The 24,852-nt window shown below is 38.1% G+C and overlaps 1 non-coding gene across 1 annotated transcript; it reads left to right on the forward strand.

Annotated features, from left to right (window-relative positions):
• Nucleotides 1-403: 403 nt before the first annotated feature.
• Nucleotides 404-481, forward strand: LOC122013210. The gene has a single exon (XR_006120532.1). It is a non-coding gene; the product is annotated as a small nucleolar RNA snoR35 (small nucleolar RNA).
• Nucleotides 482-24,852: the final 24,371 nt, after the last annotated feature.

Genomic DNA, 24,852 nt, shown 5'->3' on the forward strand with positions numbered 1-24,852 from the left:
TTCATACCCCCTCTATTTGTGACACCAGGTCCATGAGGCATCTGCATGAAAAAAAATCCAGAATCAATACTATAAAACACATTCAAAGGACCATATGATGCAGTGAAGTAATGTGGAAATAAACTCATGTCAGACCTGAGATAATGCAACCAAAAGATTGTTTGATGAGAACCGTCCACTAGGAATGCTTCCTCCTGGTTGTTGAACACCACCTGATGGTACAACACCCATTGCAGCCTCTCTGGATGCAAGCGAACCAGGCACATTTGGCAAGTTGAAGCTTCCATGAATATTATGCAATCCTTGAAGACCACCTATTTTTTTACAAACCGTAATCAAAATTCCACATACAAGCAAAATTTCACATGAATATGTTAATAAAGTTTATGTAGGAATGTCTAACCAGAAGGATGGAACTCAGGCACTGCCGCAGACTGGCCAGAAAACAATGTGGTATAGGGTCAGCCTGAGGAGTCCGCAAGATTAGATGTTGGACCATTAAGAGTTGACTGTACCAAGAGACCCAGTAATTTGATCAGCAAAAGCAAGACTAGTAAAAGAACAAGGCATGGGCTAGGTGCTAACAAACTTGGTATGCTAACCAACAAGAAAGAAACAACCGCGTCAAGTTAGTATTTACATAAACTGTATTGAACATCTGCACCAAACAACAAAAGCTACTCATCTCTAACAATTGAAACTCAGCTAAGAATAAGGGATTATATTATTAATACCAAGAGTAAAATTACATCAGATACAAATCCCATACATAAAATAACAGATAGGCAATTTGGGATGAATATTGAAGTATATAACTATTTAATCTACTTCTCTCCATCAAGCTAGAATATAATGGAGCATAGACATTGATGGTGCTTAGTTTGTCAAGTTGTACTCAATAAAGATTTGATTATCAATTTAGTAACCTTGTGATTTTTTAAACCATGCTCTAAAAATTTGTTTGACAGCATAGATAACTTTCTTAAATTGGAACATACCCTAGTGATTTCTCTGTATACACCCTAGTACGATGTTTATGAAATCTATCTAGTAATCATGAATAATACCAAGGAGAATCCAGTGATCATGAAAAATAGTTTTAAGTAAAATAAATTAATTCCATCAACGAGAGAAAATATCCCAAATAATCCTCACAAAATGTCTAGATGAAGCCTTTTGCAACTAAGTGTATTTTCTACTGATCAATGTTGTCAACCACAACTATATTTAACAATAAAAACTATAGTTGTTAAATCATACAATTCAAAATTCTCGGGGGCACTACTCAGTTCGTAGGCACAAGATCCAGTTCTGTTAACAAGAGTATTACATGTCAACTGAAAATGAGATGCAATTAAAAAAATATATATATCAAGTAGTATTTCATCAACTTGAAAATATCAACAGTTATCTCATAAAATTGATTGGTCTAAAAGGAAAACTATGATTTTGTCTCACAAATTTTCCATAGAAAATATATGGAAAGGAGAGAATTAGAAAAACCTGAACATCGAGCATACAGGTTATACAGTCCTATGTCATGCGAATGAGACTAGAAAATGCAATTAATAAACTGAAAATCAGAAAAGCAAGAGTTACATTTAGAAGCCAAGACATTATAACTTTGTCACGTGCTCAAGAAAGACTCAATTCCAGATGTAGTGATCCTTCATTATGCTAGCCAATAAATAAAAACTCTCCGCACGTTCGATTGGTAGTTCTGACTATACCCCGAGCTCAAAAAATAAAGCGCACTTTAGATATTAAGTTAGCAAATCATATGAAGTGGCTACACTGGTAGCAGCTAGAAGAATAAATGATGCTAGTCATACTATAAATACTGAAGACTTGTTTAAAGTACTACTAAAAAATTTCTTAGAAATAAAGATTATAATGAAATGTTCTTATCTTCAAAGGAGAAACTGTAACCATAAGATGTAAGTGATTGGCTTCATAACCCAATTACAACCTAACCAAAAGTGATTCCTTCTTCCTTTCCCCCACGAAGAACAAATTAAGCGAGTCAGAAAGACAAGATTTTATCTGGAAATATTCCCAAAGTAAAGCAAGCATGCATTTGTATTAATTTAAGATGGCAATCTATGGCAAGCCCAAAGACAACTAACAAATAAAGGTTTTATCCTATACTCATGCATTATCATACTCCATGAGTCTAACCTCTGGCCTTTATACTGGTTTCACCTTTCGCTGTTAACAATGATATACTTATCTCAATCAGTAAAAAGTTGCAGTGGAACTTGCTCGACATACTTACCTCGCAGCAACGACGACAACCACTCCTGGTTCTACGCCTCGTAGAGGGAAAATGGAACAGAAATCAAAATCTATCAAGGACAAATCTCTTAATGTATTCCTAACGACGACACGAAGCCTGTCCTATAAGTTCCGATCAAAACCCTAAACCGAGATCAGTAGGGCAAATGAAACAATCTACCGAAAACATCACAACGAACAATGATAGGAGTGTGGAGGAGGAAGATTTACCCCGATGAATGAGTTCTCGACGCCAAAATAACAAGAGCTGAGGGTGAGACAACCAAAATCCGCGACGAGCGGTGGGCTGGAATTGGGATCATTTATAATCAAACACAACAGAATAAGGCTGAGAGAAGGGGCGTCGATCTAGGAAGGGGAAGAGGGAGATGAGGCTGAGAGAGATGGTCGGATGGCTAGCGGCGAGGAGGAAAGTAGTCGTGGCGTCGCGACGGTATACAGTGGATGGCATGATATAGGTTTAGGTTTGAAGGGAAGAGTGAAGTGTTGTAAATTTTGGCTAAGTATTGGTGGAAAAATTATATTATTTTATTTTGGTTTATAGACACCGGGTTTTAAAAATCACTGTTAAAATCAGTGTCTATTAATGGAAAAAAAAGGCGCTCATAGACATCGCCTAAAAAATCGATGTCTATGAGCAAAAAAATCTGCGCTCATAGACACCGGTTTTTAGAAAAACCGGTGTAAAATACTCAAAGACATCGGTTTTTGCTTAAAACCGTTGTTGTTTCACCGATGTCTATGAGGGTTTTTCTTGTAGTGAAGGCTCTTATGTCGATTGGCTAAGTTAAAAGTCGAGCGGTGACTATAAACCCCCGTCTTCATCAATAGTAGAGCGACAACTATAAATCTCTGTCTTCGTCAACAGTCTAACAACGACTATAAACCTCTGTCTCCGTCAATAGTTGAGTGGCGACTATAAACTCTTGTCTTCATCAACAGTCGAGCGGCGATTTTAAACCCCAGTATACTTCAATAGTCGAGCGGTGACTATAAACTCCTATCTTTATCAACAATCGAGCGATAACTATAAACCTCTATCTATGTCAACAGTCGAGCGACGACTTTAAACCCCAGTCTATGTCAACAATCGAGCAGCGACTATAAATCCAATCTACATCAATAGTCGAGCGGCGACTATAACCCCCTGTCTTCATCAACAGTCGAGCAGTAACTATAAACCCCTATCTACATCAACAGTCAAGCGACAACTTTAAACTTCAGTCTTCATCAATATTCGAGCAGCGGCTATGAACCCGAGTCTACACCTTCTGTTGGAATGTATACTGAAAGCCTAAGCTTTTGTAAACATTTATTTTAAATAAAGAATCACATTTGGTCAAATTGTCTACATTTAGTTGTAGTTGTTCAATTAATTTATATTGTAGATAACATAGTATGTGGTGCCACATACAGAAGAGGATGTTATCAGTACCTTATAAATTATAAACAGTAGCTCACGACTAAAATGGAAAGGAACAAACCATTGGAAGGTCGTAGTGTAATTAGGAATTAGTTTATCTTAACTATATAATTACACTAGTACACTTAGAGTGTATTGAGTAGGACCATTTGAGGTTGTTTCTTTTATACTGACTTTATAAAGGAACAAATACCTCAGTTATTATGGAAGTGTGTGCTCTTAATCCTAATATAATAACAAGCACATATATTTGATATTTATTTCTTTAATTTATCAATGGGTGAGATTTAGTTCGATGAATCAATAAGCCCGATAAGTTGGGAAATGATATCACTTATAGTGTGTGTTGTTGATTATAGAAGGAAACTGTGTCCTAGTAATCTAGGTTGATAATGTCCCCAAGATGAGCTCATAAAGATTGTCATGTTAAACCCTGCAGGTGGACTTAGTCCGACATGACGATAAGGTTGAGTGGTACTATTCTTGGATTAAGATATTAATTAAATGAGTTGTCAGTAACTCACTTAATTAGTGGACATTCGACATCTTAAACACAGGGAGACTAACACACTCATAATAAGAAGGAGCCCAAAAATGTAATTTGGGATTGGTGCGGTAATTCAATAATAGTTCTCTAGTGGAATGAATTATTATTGATAAAATTAAGTTGTATGTTCGGGGCGAACACGGGATGCTTAATTTTATCGGGAGACCAAAACCAATTCCTCCTCTCAGTCCCTATCGTAGCCTCTTATTTATAGAGTACTATACCCACCTATACCCACCTTCATACCCATGAGAAGGGGGCCGACCAAGCTAGCTTGTGGTTCAAGCTAGGGCCGGCCAAGCCTTGGTTCATGGGTGGCCGGCCCTATCTTGAACCCAAGCTTAGGTGGCCGGCCCCCATTAAATTAAAAAGAATTTTAATTTTTAATTTTTATTATGTGGAAGATATCATTTATTAAAGAGAATTAAAATTAAAATATCTCTCTTAAAAACGATCTACAAAAGATTAAAGAAAGATATTAGATCTCTTTCCTTATTTGTAGATTGGAAAGATATTTTATTTTTTCTCTTTGAAAATTATTCACATGTTGAAAAATTAAATTTATAGAAATTTCTTTTATCAACCATGAAGGGATTTTAAAGGAAAATTTTATTTTTTCCAAAGATAAATAAGGAAGTTTTAATTGTTGATTTAAAATTATCTTATTTGCTCTATATGAGGTGGCCGGCCACATACAATTAATTAAGAAATTTTATTTAATTTTTATTAATTAATTGTTGTCAAGGAAAGTTAAGGAAATTTTATTATAAATAAATTTCCTTATTTGCCAAAGCCAAGGAATATAAAAGAAGAGGTTGGGGTGCCTTCATGGGTTACAACTTCTATTATTCTCTCCCTCTTTTCCTTGGTGTTGTGGCCGGCCATCTTCTCTCCCTCTCTTCCTCTTTGTGGTGGCCGAAACTCTTCTTTGTTTGGAGCTCTTGTGGTGGCCGGATACTACTTGGAGAAGAAGAAGAAGAAGGATAGAAAGCTTGCATCCCTTGGAGCTTGGTTGGTGTTTTTTCTTCATCCTTGGTTAAGCTTTTGTTTTGGCCGAACCTAGCTAGGAGGAGAAGAAGGTGCTTAGGTGGTTTCTCATCTTGGAAGATCGTTGCCCACACAACGTCCGAGGTTAGAAGAGGAATATGGTAGAAGATCAAGAGGTTTTTCTAAAAGGTATAACTAGTAATTTTTCCTTTCCGCATCATACTAGTTATTTTTGGAAATAATACCAAATACAAGAGGCTTACGATTATAGTATTTTGAATTTATTTTCGATGTTGTGTTTTTTGTTATTTTTCTTTTCCTTTTGATTTGATTGTTCCTTTTGGTTAACCTAAAGTTATTTTAGGAAATTAAATATTAGCTTTCCTTAAAAGGTTTTGTCTAGTCGGTGGTGGTTGCTCCCATATCCAAGAAGGTCATGTGCCTCGCCACGTTAGTACTGAGAACCAATTATGGAAATTAATATTTAATGGAATTAATAACTTAGGTGATTTGGATCGAAAGTGTTAAGTTCCTCAGGAGATCCAAGTCTAAACCTAAAAGAACAAATAGATTAAGTTTTGGATCAAACGTGTTAAGTTCCGCAGGCGATCCAAAATTTAATTTAAAAGAACACATGGTAGCTAGGAAAAGGTTCAGACCTTTGTACAAAATTTTTGTACAGTGGAACCTCTAGGTTTTCCGAGTAGCAACCAACACCTTCAACAGCTGAGTGACAGCTATAAACCCGAGTCTACGACGAATAACAACTGAGTGGTAACTCTAAAACCGAATCTACGACAAATAAAGCTAATCGACGAATATATAAGCCAAGAATAATGCTGACAAAGAAACATGTTGCTCCTAGAAGTAGCACTTTTACCCCAAAATAAGGTCGTTCAGCTAGGCTGAAGTGACTACTCCAACAACATAGTGACCAGTTACATTGACGATCAGAAGAACATGGAACCATACTTAGAAAATTTTCACAAAAAATAAATGGTTCATAGTCCTATTCGAGCTGAGTGGCGAGGCATCCATCAACAAGTGCAAAAAACAACAAAGGGAAGAAACGTCGAACGATGATGCATGAGGGAACTCTGTAAAAATCATCCAAACAAAGATTTGTCGAACAGGCAGCCATGCATTAATACTTAGAAAAGTTTTTACAAGATAGTGGGAAACAGTACAAAAGGATGCTCGAGGAGCATAGATGGGGGGTCACTCAAGATAGTCCAGCACGTCATCGAGCAGTGACTTGATTATCTTATCCCGACTATGACCTTGTTGGTCGATGAGGTTGGAATATAGTCGATGTCCTTCAGCTGGTCGAGCATCCCATCAATGGCGAGGTTGAAGAGGCGGAGCGCCCGATTGGTGAGCTGGTCATTAAAGGGGTCCGAACGGAGGTAATCCCGCTTCAGAATCTCAAACTGGCTAGGCTCTGCGTCTTGATAAACTTCCAAGGCCGCTTAGGAGGCCTCCAGCTCGGCCTTCATAGAAGCTAGCTCGGCATCCTTAGGGCCAGCTGGACTTGCACCACTACTTTCTTAGCCGATCAGCTCTCCCGCTTGGCATTCAGAGCTGCCTCCGCTTCCTTCAGGTTCTAAGCCAGGACACGAGCCTCTTTATTCTTGATCTCCAAGTCTTCAATGGCTCGAAGCTTCCTGACTTTGGCCGAATTGACCTTCGACTCGAATGTGTTGGCCTACTTATTGAGCCTCGCCATTTGCGAAGCTCGCTCGACACTCTTGTTCCTCTCTGCCTTAAGCAACTCGGAGCTCTTCTGCAGATCAACCTTTAGTTGGGTCACCTCGGCAATTAGTTGCTCTAAATGCGCCTGAGAAGCCGCTGACTGGCCACTCGGAGTGCACATCTATTGGACTTCATGCTCTAGAAACACTAGTCTCTAGCACATTGTCAGACTCTCAACTCAGTACTGCAACGATAAGGAGATTATAAGGGCTGAGCGGAAAAAACAAGCAAAGGTAAAGGTAATATACATATCCCAGTGGCCATATGGGTATAGATGTTCGCGAGCTCCCCCGGAGAGATGACCACCACAGGGGCCCTAGCATCGACCCATATTTGTGCTAGCGGCCCTTGAATCTGGACCTAGTGCTTGGGGGTGCGGGATGCGATGTCACCCGGACTGTACCATTCATCGGTAGGCAAATGGTCGTTATTTGCCTCTGACCGCTCATACCAGAGGGCTCTGAATTCACCTTGCCCGTGGACTTGGGTGTTGGGGACTGTTGGATGATGGACACTTATGCAGCCGGTGAGGATGGAGGCGACATGTAGGTGATCAGGGGCGCACAGATTATCCCTGGCGGCAGACCGGATAGCGAAGACGTCTAGTCGGATGAAAGTGAAGTATGGAGCATTGTGGCTCCTTGCTTGAGAAGAGAGGGTGTTGATGTCTCACCCCGCTTGGAGGAAGGGCATGAATCGGCTCGAACGGGGGGTTTGCAGGTCGGAAGTGGCAGAGTAGGAGGAAGCTGCCCCGTGATGCCTCTTGCGGTGTATCAGAGGCTCACCGGAGGTGGCTAACTCCGAAGCCACCCCAATCAATAGCATCGAAGGACGTTCGGGCGGAAGGTCAACTGCAGTTGGAATAAGAAGGTCAGCTGTAGTTGGAATAAAAAGGTCCTCAACTTGGACAGTTTAGGGTAATAGAAGTAATGAAAGACCCAAGGAGTCAAGGGAATGTTGTGCGGGCAGAACAAAACTATGACTCCACACAGCAATCTAAAGGAGTTCAACACTAATTGATTAAAGGAGATGTGGAAATAATTACAGATAGTAGAAAAGAAGGGATGAATGAGCTAAGGCCGGCGGAAAACTTATCCTTAAAAAAAGATAGGAAACCTGCTAGAGCTTTGTGTGGCCGGTCGTAAGCTGATGGAATGACAATTTGACAATCGGATGGAAAGTGATAGGTGGATTTCACCCTTTCTATGTTGTCCCCGTTAAATCTAGACTCGGTGGAAGTATACTAGAGCCCCGGGGCTGATACATGCGGTTGCGAAGAACTGGCCATCGAAACAAAGAGATCGGGAAGAAACCACGCGCGGATTCAACAAAGGAAAACGGGAAGAGCCTTACTGAGAAAGGTCGCTGGAGAAGAAGGGGAGAAGAAACGTCGCGGAGACTGCTCGAAGAGGAAAATGTAGGGCACGGTGAAGATGACGGCGAGCAAATGGAGGTTTATAAGCCTCATGGGCGATTGCTCGCAGCCGTCCGATCAAGGGTTGCGCAAAACTAGGACTAAATTTGGCTGTAGAATTTAAAAAGCAACCTGTCACATCATCAGCGGATATTTGTCTGTCACATCAAACGTGCGACGGCAGAAAGTGGGACACATGTCAGTCGGCTACCAGAAGGTATTAATAAGGCTTAATTAAAAGGTATAGCCGCGTGCTCGGTCATAATGATCGAGGATTTGTATAGTTTTCAAGAAATTTGGATGATATCAGCCACTACGAAAGGGCGCTCAGTTGAGAAAGCGTTGCGACATAGAAAAATTCACTAAATGTTGTTGCCCATCATCCTGATTGGCACAAAAATTTGATTATCACACTACCGAGCGGTTGATTCACCATCAGCCTTATGAGGTATGATCCGAACGGCAGCTACAAACCCATGTCAGTGAAATGAAGCCGAGCGGCGAAGATATGTAAGCTGATCAGAAGCGCGAGATCATAGAAGGTCCAATCGAACATGGAGATCACCAAAGACACTACTTGTCCAATTAGTCGGACTTGCAGTCTCCTTCGACTAAACTTGAAGAAAAGACTTGTGATGCGACGATAAAGGGGGGTCTGCCCTATACGAGTCAACTGCCAAGGTGGAGGTCAAAAGTCAAGGTGGTCAATGTCAGGGTGTCAAAGGACTCGCCTATGGTGGCCGAGCGGAGGTCGACTACAATAGCCAGTCGGAGCGAGCAATGTCCGATCAGTAGGAGGCTTGCCCGAGCTGACCACCCTTCTTGCTTAGGACAATATGGTAAGATCGTCAGACGTTCAGTGCGGAACGGCGGAACGTTAAGGAGACCGGAGCGCTTGTTCGATCAAGAGGATGCAGTCTACTATGCCAAGTCACCACAAGGAAGAACAACCGAGGCTGACAGAGAGAAGAGTTCCAGCCGAACGGCTACCCTACTCAGCAGAATAGCCAGATCATTGACGTATCTCTCGATATCCTTTTGGGAAATAGTATTGCTGGCACGAGGCATGGTCAACAGGCGAATCGTACGGCGGAAGCTTCTACTGTCTTGTCAGGGATATGCATGTCCTATTAAGGTATGGTGTCAGAGACACTTTCTTAATAGATCCTTTCATAGGACACATTGGAGAACGTGCTCATGCCTCGAGAACCGTGCAAGTCGCCCACCATGGCTCTATATAAAGGGGATTCATACACCGACGAAGGTACTCGTTATTTACTTTTTGTGCTCGCTTTCACTGTTGCTCCACTTTCTTCTACAGTTCCGATGACTGATTTGAACGTCGGAGGGCCAACGTTGGGAACTTCTTCCTTGCCTCGGTACTGACGTTGCTTGTTTTGCAGAGCGAGGTACGATCTACTTCTAGTCAGCGTAGCAACCACATCCCTAGTTAGTCACCTTCCCATTTCCGAATAGGATTAGGTATGAATATAATCAGGAGAACTAAATCAATATATAAGAATTGGTTTCATATAATTTTGAGATTTTTAGATCCATAAATTAGCTGATCAATTGATTTTAATCTAAATTGGTTGAAATCCGTCGATGAAAAAACATTAATTTGACTGATAAAACAAAATCAATTCGATTGGGAACAAATATTAAGGGTGAAATGAGTGCAGCATATATGATTCCATTATTTTTCAACTAACTTAATTTAATAATTTATAAAATTATTTACTAGTTTAAGTAAGAAGCTAGTACAAAGCTATTTTAAAAATCACGGTATCTTATCTTGTATTCTACTTCACACGTGACAAGTATGGTCGAACCTGGTTTGTTTTATTTTTTTTCATAATTATTATTGAAAATCCACCCTTATCTTATCCCTTCCACGTGCTTTATCGCTTCCATAAAAAATAATGAAAATCGGTGCTCATCGAACAAGGCAAGGGAAAGGGACTTAAGGAGACCAAGTGTCCCCTTTCCCAGGTAAGGTCATCTAGATCGCACGTTGTGGTTTAAACAATGAATCATGAAATTTTATTGATTAATTTGTATGGACTCCACATATTTCGCAGTGGAATCTATATAAATTAACCAATCAATATAAATATATGATGATTCATCTTTTAAACCGTACTCCATAAATACGATCCAGAGAATTTACTCTCCCTCTTCCCCGTTGCTCCGCTACGTCTCAGCCACCACCATCAAGCCTCCGCCGCATCCTTGCACCCGTCTCCACCTCATGCCGAAGGACTTCCAGATGTTCACCGGACATTCAAAAGGGCCTCCTCTTGCACAATAGCCTTCCTATCACCATCGCCAACCTCATCGACGGACTCAAGACCTCCCTCCATTGCCCTACTCCACTTCGACTCTCACGCTAGCCGCTTCCACTCTGAGCCAGCTGTCGACGTGCAGGGCAATTCCACGGGCTAAATGGCAATATATGATTATGCCAAAATAAAATTAAGACTTATCCTATCAATACGAAGTCTTACAATCTTGCCTGTTTTTATTACTTATGATGAGGTCTTTTAATATATTTATAAATTATCTATTTATAAATAAATTAAAATAATCAATAATTTTATTATTTTATCTTTTTTTCGTTTCTATTCACTCGTTTCTTTTATGGTATCAGTCTTCCTCACGGTATTCTCGGAATCTTTTCTATTAGTTTCTTGAAGTTCCGTAGATCTCTCACACGAATGGTCGGAATTCTTGATTTTTTGAAATAGCTCAAACTTCACTGTTACAGTTTGCTTCACTTTTGAAATCTACTGTCGCCTTCACTCTTTCCCTCATCTCAGGAGTCATCTCTTCTTCACGCACAGAGGCTTTCTTCTTTCATATGCTGTCAATGTCTGTCACTGTCGCCGCTCAAAAGAGGAGGCCAACCGCCTCCCTTCCCCTTGTTCTCTCGACTGTTCCTGAAGTTTATTTTCTGTACGAGCTGGTCATCCTCTCTGTTCCTGTTTTTTCCTCTTTGCTTCTATTTTTTCTCTTTATTAATCTTCTTCTAAATCCCTATCTCATTTTTTGTTTTTTTTCTAAATTTTTTTTCCTGCCTCTATGTTCCTCCCCTATCTCCTGCTTCTTTTTCAATGTCAAATACTCGAACGAAGGAGCTATCAAATCTATTTTAAAGTTGACATATTAACGCTCAATGTCCTATTTGATACAAATTTTGTCGATAGTTCTACAACGTTAAGACAATTAAATGTTTTACAAGTACATCCTAAATTACTCTTGTCTACACCTATTTTTGGTAAATTATCATAATTTCCATCTACTGAATGATATATATATATATTGATATTAGAACTTATTAATCATATCAAACTATAATATCCTTATATAAATAATGTCATATTATGATTTAGATATAATGCAAGTAGGTGATGATTTAAATTTACAAATTATTAATTTTGAAAACATATACATATATTTATCTAATTGCACTTTTTATATGTGCAACATCTTTCATATTTTATTTATTACTAAAAATTTACTCTTCACACATCGATTTTATCTTTATTTAATGTCATTTTTAAATTTCATCATAATTATTATCTTATAAAATATGGAGAATCAGATACTATTGTGCTTTATAGGAGAATTTAAAATAATCTCTACTATTTTCAAGATTCTTTAATCAAAGCTTTCATCAGTGAACACACAAATAAATTAGTTTGGCATGCCCGACTTGGTCATCTTTCTCTTTGCATTGTTCAGTCAAATCATCAATAGGTATGATTTACCTATTTCTTTTACCTCTTCTCCATCTCATTCATGTAAGACCTGTGCAGAATCTAAAAGTCATAAGTTACCCTTCTCTTCTTCCGATTGTGTTTCTAATTTTTTATATGAAATAATTCATTCGGATATTTGGGGTATTGCACTTATCTTTTATAACCAAGGTTTTCTATATTATGTTACTTTCATTGATTATTTTAGTTAATATACTTGGCTCTATCCTATAAGAAGAAAATATAATTTATTAAACATATTATGTCAATTTCAAAATAAATTGAATGATATTTTAATTGCAAAATACTCTCTCTCTCTCTTCATTCTGATTAGGGAGGTGAATAAGTTCTCCATTGTCATCTTCCCTCTTATGGAATTGTTCATTGAGTCTCTTGCCCCCACACTCCACACTACAAGAAAATGGATATTTTACGACGATTTTTATCGTCGCTAATAATATTTTTTCGTCGCTAATAAATATTTGAGACGATAAAATTTCGTCGCTAGAGTCGTCGTTATAAGCTTGTCGTAAATATATATTAGCGACGAAATATGCTTAATTCGTCGCTATTGTTTTTGCGACGTTACACTATTGTCGCTAAAGTAAATTATTTCGCCGTAAACTATTTAGCGACGATTTAATGAATATCGTTGCTATAGTTATTGTTAACGACGAATTTATTTATTACGTCGCTAAAATATTAGTTACGATTTATATATATTCGTTGCTAAAAACTACGTCCCCAGTTTCGATATTTTCGGAATATAAGCAGGTTAGCGACGATTTTATGTTATTTCGTCGCTAATGGTTAATATTAGCGACGAAATAAGATAAAATCGTCGCTAATCTTAACCATTAGCGACGAATTTATGCAAATTTCGTCGCTAAGGTTAATATTAGCGACGAAATCACATAAAATCGTCGCTAATATCTGGTTTAAGAAAACACAGATTCTCATTTACATCCTCTGTACAGATTTATATACAGATTCACAAATTCACAACTATAACAACAAATTCACAAATACTCTAACATTTAACTCATACTTCAACACAAATATAATAAGAATATTCACAATCCAAATTCAAAACATATTCACAACCAACAATCCAACCAAGTTCACAACCAAAAATCCAAACAAGTTCACAACAATTCCAGAACATCATGTTTCTATACAAAAGTCTACAACATCAAAGCCTAAGATGGAAGAGGAGGAGGTGGAGCTGAAGATGAATCCTGGATCAAGGAATCTAATGCTCCAGGTGCCAATCGGTTAAGTATTTGTTCAAACATATTTTGTCTTGATTTAATTGATATTAACTCATCTTGGGTGTTTGCTAGCTGAATTTTGGTGTTCGCTAACTCATCTTGGGTCGATTCAAGTCTTTCACGCAATGCAGCATTAGTTGATCTGGATGAGGATGTAGCATCTGAAGAAGTAGACCTAACTGGCTTCGGCCCACTTCCAAGTCCTCTGATGTATCCAGACCGAGTACCGAGAACCTAATACAAAATTTTGAAGATAATAAAACATATGATATGATATGATGATATATTGAGCATGTGGATAAGAGTTAAACTCAACAGTAAATAACAACCAAATCAGATATTTATCAATCAAAATTATATGCTGAGTGTAGAAGCAAAGAAGCATATCAACAAATGTTTATCAATCAAAATTATATCTTGATGAATGAGAATGACCAAGCACGAGTAAAGGCACTTTAGTGGTAGAGTAGCTAGATGTATGAGAATCATAAAAACACAATTACTATATCAAGGTAATGATCAAATTATCCCAGAGAATCATCTGGTGCGTGGTGTGCCTAAACCCATTTTAAATTGACACTTTCAGAACTAATGCATAACACAAAGATATGTCCTTTCTAATATCACAAATATCTAATAACTAGGATTAAAGTCCTTCAACATATACCAACCACTGTTTCTAATAAGACTCCAAGTCTCCAACAATGAACCCAACAATTTAAGGATTTAGAGAGAGTGCCAATAGATAATAAATTCATAGAAAAATTGAACATAATGGACTTTGTCTAAGACTAACAAGGGGTATGTAACGAGCCTTGTCTTTTGACAGGAACCCATGTATTTATAAGCTCCAGATTAACTAACTTATCTAAAAACTAGGACATTAGACTAGGTAATACAAAGACTACGTAAAAAAAATAGTAGTGAGGTATAAGAAACAAAGTAGAATTTTTGCAAAAGAAAGCCCTTTCCTTTTTAAATGAATGAACTGACAATATAAGCTAAGCTAGAACTCCTTTCATGTGCCACAAGAGGTATTAGTTATTAGAGACTCCAAACCTTGTTGTGCACTACAAAAATGATACGACACTAAAAAAAGAAGTAATCAATCAATGATTGTAAAGAAGGCAGAAGATCAAATCTAACAACATGACAGGATATGTATAGCAAGCAAACAAGATTGCATATTACTGCCTATTCAACTGCAGTCACAGATTGCCTTAATCAATTAACTCAGCTTGAAAAAAAATATTTTTAATCCATAGAGATATTCAGCTAAATGTATCGGCAGTTATTAAACAATATTCTCACGGACCTGATCACAAACTGTATCTGCAATTTGGACTACATCGATGCCATCTTCTGGATTTTGTGATAGAATACACTCATCACGTAGTCTCACCATATCATCCTAGAAAAAGTAAATATGTTAAAAATAGTGTAAAAAATAATTATGCACGGTTAAGAACAAATTCACTAAATAAGATCATAATATACATATGCAGTTTTTGTAGTGTCCCCAATCCACCCTTTCTTCGAGCTATAATGAGTTTCATTAAAGACAGTAATCTGATCTTTTCTTTGTGACTGATCGGTCTAAAAAAAATAATGCGTTAATATTTTAATCAACAAACAGTATAAGATAATTATAAAATTAATACTTACACCATTGTAACTATACTGAATGAATGATTTAGAACCTCCGCCAAAATAATATCCCAATTTGCAATAGTATTGTTGATTTATTTTTAAAAATATGCATACAAGAAAGATATAGAGGGCTTTCATGAATACTGTTTAAACTTCCTGGAGAAGTTTAATCATTTTTGTAAAATTTTAAAATTAATATATATGAAATGATTTAACTGCACAAAATTCTGGTTACAACTTTAGCACATAATATATGCCTAAATCTGCATCTAGTCATTTAAAGCTTATAGCTGAGTAAAGGGCAACATACTCTTGGAGTCATGATCTCATCTTTCACAGGAAATACAACCTATGTGATTGCTAGTGTAGGATCTTTTACTTGTATCATAACGTGAAGGTAATATCTATGGCTTCTTTCTGTGCCTTTCTGGTTCTTGCAGTTTCAATCGTGACTGGAAAAAAATAGAAGCATTTGTTGGCTCAAAGACAGTTATCCAGGTAATTTAGATGACAATTTTGTGGGAGTAATGTAGTTGAATGTGTTGATCAATTATTAGATCTAAAAAAATGTATATGCTGCTAGTAAATTAATGTTAAGCTTGAAAATGTTACAATGCAGCATAGATAGCTTGAATACATTGTTGAGTGTGGATGTATTAAGTTCTATGTTGGGCCAAAAATGAGAACAAGAATCAGCACTTTAAAAAAATTAACATTATATTCTACGAAATTAATGCTCACTCCTTCTACGAAATTAACATTATCTTCTATACTATGTACTACTTCTGCGAAACCAAATGAACCGAGATGTTTCATGTCTATTATGTACTTTTGAATCAAATCAAAAACTAAAGCAACAAGAAGCAGAACAGTGCAGGTTTGAATGAAACACGTTCGTGGAAAGAACTGATATGAAGCACGTTCAAGAGGAAGGAGGGAAGAGTCACCTCGCCGGAAGGAAGGAAGAGACAAGGCGTTCGGTGCAGCGTTGGGGGAGTCTCGCCGGAGGAGGGAGGGAGGGCGCAGGAATGAGGGAGGAAGAATCGCGGAATCGAGTGCACCGGGAGGAAGAAAGGGTCGGTGGAGTCTCGCCGGAGGAGGGAGGTCGCAGGAATGAGCGAGGAGGAGGAAAAATCGCGTGCGTCGGGAGAAAGAAGAGGGTCGGGCAGATTTAGGGTTTAAAACGGATATTAGCGGCGAAATTTACATTTTCGTCGCAAACATTTATCCTTTGCGGCGAAAAAACCAATTTTCGTCGCTAACTTTTTAGCGGCGAATTTTAAGATTTCGTCGCAAACATTTATCATTTGCGGCGGAAAAACCCATTTTCGTCGCTAAATTTTTAGCGGCGATTTAAATCGCCGCTAGAATCGTTGTAAACCTTATTTTTTTTATAAAAAAAAAACAATTGGCGACGAACGGTACTTACTTTCGTTGCAAACATTTTAGCGGCGAATTTATTCGCCGCTAGTTTCGTCGCAAAATATTTTTTTTTAAAAATGGAAAAAATTTTGCGTCGATACTATATTTAGTCGCAAATATCGTTATTTAGCTACGATATTATATTTCGTCGCTAATACTTCGTCGCTATTTTCCTAAATTTTTGTAGTGCCAGAGCAAAATGGCTCTGTTGAGAGAAAATACAGATATATTGTTGAAACTGCCTTAGGTCTTCTCCATCATGCATCAATTCCACATAATTTTTGGGATGAATCTATACCCCATTACTCAATCATAAGTGTTGATCCTATCAGAGAGCTTGCGGGATGAAGCACTGGGCGACGACGAGTGATGGCGAATAATAGCTTTGATGTTGATGAACGGAGAAAAGTCCGAGAAACCCACAGCGAACCTTACCAATGCTTGAATATAGAACAATAGATCCGAGAAAATCAAAATGGATTTATGAATAATACATCACAGAAAAGGAATTCCGGTGAGATAACTCCGTGGACCAGCCAAAACTCAACAATCCAGTCGATGACCTCGTCTCCCTGCACATAATCAAATTAACCGACAAAGCGTTAGTGACCTAAGATCGGGGTGGGAATCCCTGACTAGGCCCTCCGACGCTCAAATTAGTCTCCGGCGAGATGAAGAAGAAGTAGAATCGAAGAAGATGAAAAATTAGGGTTTGATTTGGATGCAATGCGTATGTTTGCGTACCTTGCCAGTGGAGAGGATTCTCCTTTTTATTCCACCTCATCTAACCTCCACAGTCATGAGGTGGACCCCGGTTTGTTAAAGTTTGTTAAGAAATGACGTAAGTCAGAACTGCAATAATAGTTTAAGGAATCTTTTTCTTACCCCAGATATATTTTCTTTGTCGTTTAGCATACTTGCGGAAACTTCTAAAAGCTATTTGCCGCCAAATTGATTAAGTTTTCATATGATTGTATATATTGTTATGGTTCACCTGTTACATATACATGGTTAGTCACATAAACTCATTCTGCATATATGAGGAATATCTTCTGTCCGTACTAGTCTCGATCGGTATTCTATACGCGATCAGTTATTTATACCTGACCAGGACTTTACTATTATAAATATGCCAGAAATCGTATAAGGTTGAAGACTTTTATGTTCAATCTATTTCTCATACTCGGTCGGTCTATTGACCCCGGACGGTTACACCTTGTCGACCGAAATTCACCAGTCGGGCGTATAAAGACGCCATTGCCCTTTAACCCTTCCTTCGATCGATCATATGCTACTAAATGCCTCTGTGCTCGACTGGTCTATTAAGCTCGGTCGATCCTACCTTATCGAGACTAATCAGTCGGGCGTATAGGCCTTCAGGGCAGCTTAATGCTAAATGCTTCTACTTTCGATCGGTCTCTTACACTCGACCGTTCTTTGCCTACCGACCTCATATGCTCGGCCAGTCTATTTAGCACAACCGATCCTACATCATTGACCAAGATCAACCAGTCGGGCTTATAGAGACACTATTACCCGATAGCCCTTACTTCAGTCGGCCGTAGGCTAAGGGTCTTGTGAGACTAAATGCCTCTGTATTCAGCTGGTCTATGGAACCCGGCCAGCCTTTCCCCGTCGAACTTATATGCTTGATCGACCTATTACGTTCGCCCGATCTCTGTCTGTTGTGCGCAAGGTTAAGAACTTCTACGCTCGACCGATTCTCTATGCTTGGTCGGTTATGTATGCCTAATCGAGTACTCGTGCTGGATCAATCTTTGCTTGCCAAACTCATATGCTCGGCCGATCCCTTGAGAGCGACCGACCATACCTTACTGACCAAGATCAAATCGTTGGGTTTATAGAGACAGTATTATCCGATAGCCCTTCTTTCAATCTGTCGTATGTTAAGTATTATATAAGACTAAAATGTCTTTGTGTTTGGCCGGTCTACTGAACCGACTAGCCTTTGCCTGTCAAACTTATAGGCTCAATCGGTCTATTACATTCGTCTGATCCCTGTCTGTTGTGTGCAAGGTTAAGAACTTCTACGCTTGGCTGATTCTCTATGCTCGGTCGGTTATGTATGCCTGATCGAGTACCCGTGCTCGATCAGTCTTTACTTACCAAACTCATATGCTCGAGTGACCTTGCTATGCTCCGGACCGCCTAAGATTAAACTTTCCTTAAACCGGGTTGATCCGTTATATCCGACCGATCATACATACTTGATCGGTCTTTTATATTTGGTCGATTTTCGTCTGCCGGTCCTATGTGCTCCACAAACCCACTGTAGTTAACCGGTCTATGGGGCTCGACAAATCATGCCTTGTCGGTCGAAGTTAATCAGTTGGGCGTATATAAGCCCTCTCGCCTGGTCGACCCTCCCTCGGTCGGCCTTTGCCTGCCGAACTTATATGTTCGGGCGGTTTATTAAGTTCGATCGATCTCTGTCTGCCATACATGTAGCGACCCCCTCATAGGGTCAAACCTGTTGGTGCGGTTAGCACTAACGGTCTAACTCAAGTTTTGATGAATGACAAAATAGGTTAAGTTAGTTTCATTATTATCTAACACTCTGACCGAGTGTGCAGGAGAAGTCCAGCAGGTCGACGGGCTGACCTGATGTCTGGCACAAAGCCCATCTAGGTCGACGGGTCGACCGGATAGCTGGCACAAAGTCCAAACGGGTCGACGGGCTGACTGGACGTTTGGCACGAAGTACAGCTAGGTCGACGGGCTGACCGGATAGCTGGCGCGAAGCCTAGATGGGTCGAAGGGCTGACCGGACGTCTGGCAGGTAAGTGAAGGTAAGTCACTGGAAGGGAGTGACTGTAAGGACGCCTTCTCGGGAAGGGAACTTAAGCGCTGATCTGACTTAGAACCATTTCGGAACTCTGAGTTGAGATCTTGACTAGATTCTGGTCTCGGAGAGACAGAATCTAAGTAATATTCTGCTTAATTTTGAACTGTACTAATACTCTATGTTGCAGGATATATCTTATATTTGCCTCCGGACTAACATTTTTGTGCAGGAAGGAATCTGCTAAAAACTAAGGGTCCGGGTGCCCGGATCCCCCCGGGAGGGATCCGGGCACCCGGAGGTGAAAAATTATCCTCAACGTCATTTCACCGCGTGGAGCTCCCTGGTTAGCTCGACTACGTCATAATCAGGGCGCCCTGAAGGTTTCAGGCACCCTGAAGGTTCCAGGCGCCCTGAACCTCCTATATAAGGAGGGTCAAGGTTGAAGCTCCAACAACAACTCAAAGTTTACTCTTTTGTGCTCATACGACGCTGCGAAAAGATCTCCGACAAAGTTTTTCTCTTTCCTGTCTTATTTTCATAATTGTTAATTTTTCTTTTACTACATAATTCTTGTACTTAGTGTGTAATAAGTTTTCGAATTAGTAGTGATTGGTCATCGAAAGCACCCTTGTGTGCGGGCCTTGGAGTAGGAATCGCCAAAAGCTCTGAACCAAGTAAATCCTTGTGTTCTCTTTGGCTTGTTTACTTTTCCGCTGTGATTACTCTATGATTTTTTTTTCGATATTCACCCTCCCCCCTCTATCGAACGCTACGATCCAACAAGTGGTATCAGAGCAGGTATCACTCTGATTTGGTGCAACAACCAATCAGACAGGGGGTGTAATTTTCTTTCCTTTTCTTTGTCGATTTTCGATTTTTCGTCTTTATTCCAAACTAGTATTATTACCTTTTTGGGAATTCTTTTTGTTGCTATTAATCTGATTTGGTGCAACACTAAATCAGTTTTTTTTAGTTTACTTCTTCTTCTCCCGCACTACTAATCCAAGACCAGGTCTTGGGACTTTCTTTGTCAATTGTTTTTGTGTGTATAGATTAATCATGTCTCAAATTGAAGGCTTCAGCACAGTACGTCCTCCCTTGTTCAACGGGGATGATTTTCCATACTGGAAGAAGCGGATGGAAGTATATCTGAAAACGAACTTCGACCAATGGTTCAGCGTCACCAGAGGCTACAAGGCGTCGGTCGACAACTCCGGAATTCCACTAGAGTCGGATCAGTGGACTCCAAACATGAAGAAGAAAGCTTCAACAGAGTTCAAGGCCCTCAACACGTTGCAATGCGGGCTGACAAAGGAAGAACTGAACCGGGTAGGACCTCACCAAAATGCGAAAAAACTTTGGGACAAGTTGATCGAGCTACACGAAGGAATGAGCAATGCCAAGGTAACGAAACATGACTTGTTATTAAATAAGCTATTTAACATTAAAATGCAGGAAGGAGAATCAACAAGTCAGCTTCACGCGAGGATCAAGGACATCCTCAATGGACTCCACACAATAGGACATCAAATGGAGAACCGAGACTTAATAAGGTATACCTTGAACTCTTTTCCATGCAATAATTTGTGGGCATCTATCGTGGATGCCTACAAAATCTCTAAAAATTTATCAAAATTAAAATTAGATGAGCTTTTTTGTGAGTTAGAATTACATGAGCAGACTAACGCTGGATCCGAAAAAGGTATTGCCTTATTTGCAGGTTCTTCCAAGGAGAGATCTAAAAACAAGCCTGAACCCGAAGAAGAGTCTGATCAGAAGACTGAAGATGAAGAGTACCTAGTGAACTTGGTAAGGAAGATGTTCACCAGAAGAAAGAACAATTTCAGCAAGAAGGACCTGCAGAAAATCAACTCCCCTGAACCAAAGAACGTAACGTGCTTTGGATGCAACAAAAAGGGTCACTACAAGAACGAGTGCTTGAAACTGAAGAGCGACAAGACAATGGCATCCAAGAAGAAGGCTCTCAAAGCGACATGGGACGACTCCTCCTCGGACGAATCGGAGGCTGAAGATCAGAAGCACCAGAGCCACCTCGCGCTGATGGCCCTCGAAGAAGAATTGGATGAAGAATCGGAAGATGGGTCTGAACCCGAATCGAGCCACGAGTCCGTACTCGTTTCTGAAGGTCCCGACGAGGTAAATTTTAATTTAAATAAAAAATTCTTTAAAATTATTACATGTCTGAATAATAAATTAGTTAAATTGGAAAAAGAAAATAAATTGCTCCTTGAGGAGAATCAAAATCTCAAGGAACAAAGCACAAAATCAAATCCAACTCAAGATCTAACACTTGAGTAGGAGAATTTATCACTAAAAATAGAAATTAACAAATTAAAAGAAATGTTAGAAAAATTTACAACTAGATCTAAGAATTTAGATCTAATATTAAATAATCAAAAAACAATCTATAACAAAACCGGGCTTGGCTACAAGTCAAGTTAGAATAAAACATTTAAATCGTTAATAACTCAACACAAACAATCAAGTAAATCTTGGGTTCCGAAAGCGTGCTTAACCACGCAAGTAGGACTTAAGCAATACTATATACCCAAAGAAAAAATATACTATGTAAAATCAAATAAATCAACTCAAAAACCAAAATACAAACCTAGACCAACAAATTCAAAATCCAAATATTTTAAACCCCACCAAGACTTAGAATATCATCAAGTAAATTATAACTATAAAAAGAATAGACATAAACCAAGAACTAAAAATAAAAAATAAAGGCCAAAAATTCAGGGGGAGACTCTAGAATAGCTGGCACCTCCAAAACTAACCTACCCAACAGGATAACCCAAACTAACCTACCCAGCAGGGTAACTAGGACTAATTAGAAAAGGGACGAGGTTTAACTTGACATATGGTACTGGTGAAGTTTTGGATGATAGTACGTTAGGGAAGCTTAGTCTATGCACGTCTAGGAAAATATGGCTTCGACCTGGTGTATTTGGCTAAGTGGAACTGACCGAAGCTATCCTTTATGGATCCTAACCAGTTAAACCAAGGTTTTGTATTAAGTTCAGTGGATAGGACTATTTGGAAAACTTCGAAGGCATGGTTACTCTAATGATGTCCAAGTGACTCACCATAGCCCAGAAGTTTATCCAAAGAATGCATATTTCTTGAGCTCAAAACTAAACCTGAATTTAACACAAAGTTAAACCAAACCCTAAAACTGAACCCAATTCATCTCACAAAATTATAGGATTCCCTGATTGAAAACGTAGATCGGGTGAGATGACTAAGCACTCAATTAAAATTAAATTAAATTAAAAAATTCTTTAAAAAAACTTTAAAAAATTATTTTTTAAAATTTTTTTAAAACCTTTAAAAATTATTTTTAAAAATTATTTTAAAAAACTTTAAAAATTATTTTAAAAATTCTTTTAAAAACTTTAAAAATTATTTTAAAAATTCTTTTAAAAACTTTAAAAATTAACTTAAAATTAATTAACTCAAAATTCATTTTAACTTAAAATTTTTAATTAACTTAAGGTTTATGTTAAAACTAACCTTAAAATTTTATCAGCCTGAACTTAGACTAATTCTAGTTCCTACATTTTGTAGGAAACCAAGTAGATTTTGGACAGTGGTTGCTTCAAACATATGACTAGAGATCACACCAAATTCACCTAACTTACTTACAAAAGCTTAGGGACAGTTGCCTTTGGAAACAATGGCAAACTCAAGGTAATTGGTATAGGTAACATTGAGCTAAAATTTGACTTCATTATCACAAATGTCTTACTTGTTGAAAATTTCAAGTATAATCTTCTAAGTATCAGTCAATTGTGTGACACTAGGTATAAGGTTAGGTTCTTATCTTCGGAATATCTAATCAAGCACCTATATAACCCTAAAATAAGTCTTAAAGGATTTAGAAAAGACAACATCTATGCAATTAACTTAACCACTTCTTCAATTAAGTGTTATTTAACACAAAAAGAAAAAACGTGGTTATGGCATAGAAGAATGTCACACACAAATTTCAGAAATATAAGCAAATTAAATGGATTAATTAGAGGCTTACCAAAATTACCTAACATAGGCTCAACCATATGTAATGCTTGTCAACAAGGCAAACAAACAAAATCTACCCACAAATCAATTAATCAATCTCAAACTAATTCAATACTAGAACTTTTACATCTAGACCTGTTTGACTCCCATGGGGTCAAATCAATAAACGGTAGTCTATATTGTCTAGTAATAATAGATGACTACTCTAGGTTCACTTGGGTAAAATTCTTAAAAAATAAGGATGAAACCTTTGAAACTTTTATAAACTTTTGTAAACAAGTTGAAAACAAAAAAGATCTTAAAATTAAGAGAATTAGAAGTGATAATGGGGAAGAATTTAAAAACCATAATTTTAATAAATTCTGTCTTGAAAATGGATATCATCATGAATTTTCGTGCCCTAAAACTCCTCAACAAAATGGGATTGTAGAAAGAAAAAATAGAACTTTACTTGAAGCCTCTAGAACTATGTTAAATGAATATAATCTTCCCAAATATTTTTGGGCAGAAGCTGTTAGTACAGCTTGCTACGTGCAAAATAGAACAACCCTAAATAAAGTACACAATAAAACCTTTTTCGAAGTTTATTATAATAAACAACCCAATATAAAATATTTTAAAGTATTTGGGTGTCTAGCATTCATCTTGAACACTAGAGAACATTTAGAAAAATTTACTTCTAAAGTAGAAAATGACATTTTTGTGGGATATTCACTCAATAGTAGGGGATACAGAATATATAATAAGGTTACATTAAGAATTGAAGAAATCAGCAATGTAAAATTTGAGGAATCCAAACCAAACATAGATCAAACTCAACTTCAGCCAATTGAGTTCATTCAAAGCAATGGTAATCAAGAAGAAACCAATCAAGACTTAAATCATGAAGAGGAAGAAAGAACTCAAGAAAATCAACCTTTTAGAACTATAAGAGTCAACCCAAATCATCCAATTGACCAGATAATTGGTGATCCAGACCTAAGGGTTCAGACTAGGTCATCCTTTAGAAATCTAAGTCAAATATCTTTAATTTCAAAATTTGAACTTAAAACCATAACTAAATCCTTACTTGCCCTAGCTAGACTGGGTCATAGCCATGCAGGAGGAACTAGCTCAATTTGAGCGAAATGATGTTTGGGACTTAGTACCACCACCCAAAAATAAAAAAGTAATAGAAACTAAATGGGTATTTAGAAATAAACTAAGTAAAACTGGAGGAATTACTAGAAATAAGGCTAGGCTAGTCGCTAAGGGGTTTAGTCAAGTTGAAGGATTTGACTATGATGAAACTTATGCCCCAGTAGCTAGACTAAAGTCCATTAGAATGTTACTCAGCTATGCAACCCACAAGGGGTTTAGACTATATCAAATGGACGTCAAATCAGTATTTCTAAATGGATTAATAAAAGAAGAAGTCTATGTAGGGCAACCACCTGACTTTGAAAGTCTAGAACATCCTGACTATGTATTTAAATTAAAGAAA

The sequence above is a fragment of the Zingiber officinale genome, chromosome 8A, assembly GCF_018446385.1.
Source record: "Zingiber officinale cultivar Zhangliang chromosome 8A, Zo_v1.1, whole genome shotgun sequence".
Classification (NCBI taxonomy): Eukaryota; Viridiplantae; Streptophyta; class Magnoliopsida; order Zingiberales; family Zingiberaceae; genus Zingiber; species Zingiber officinale.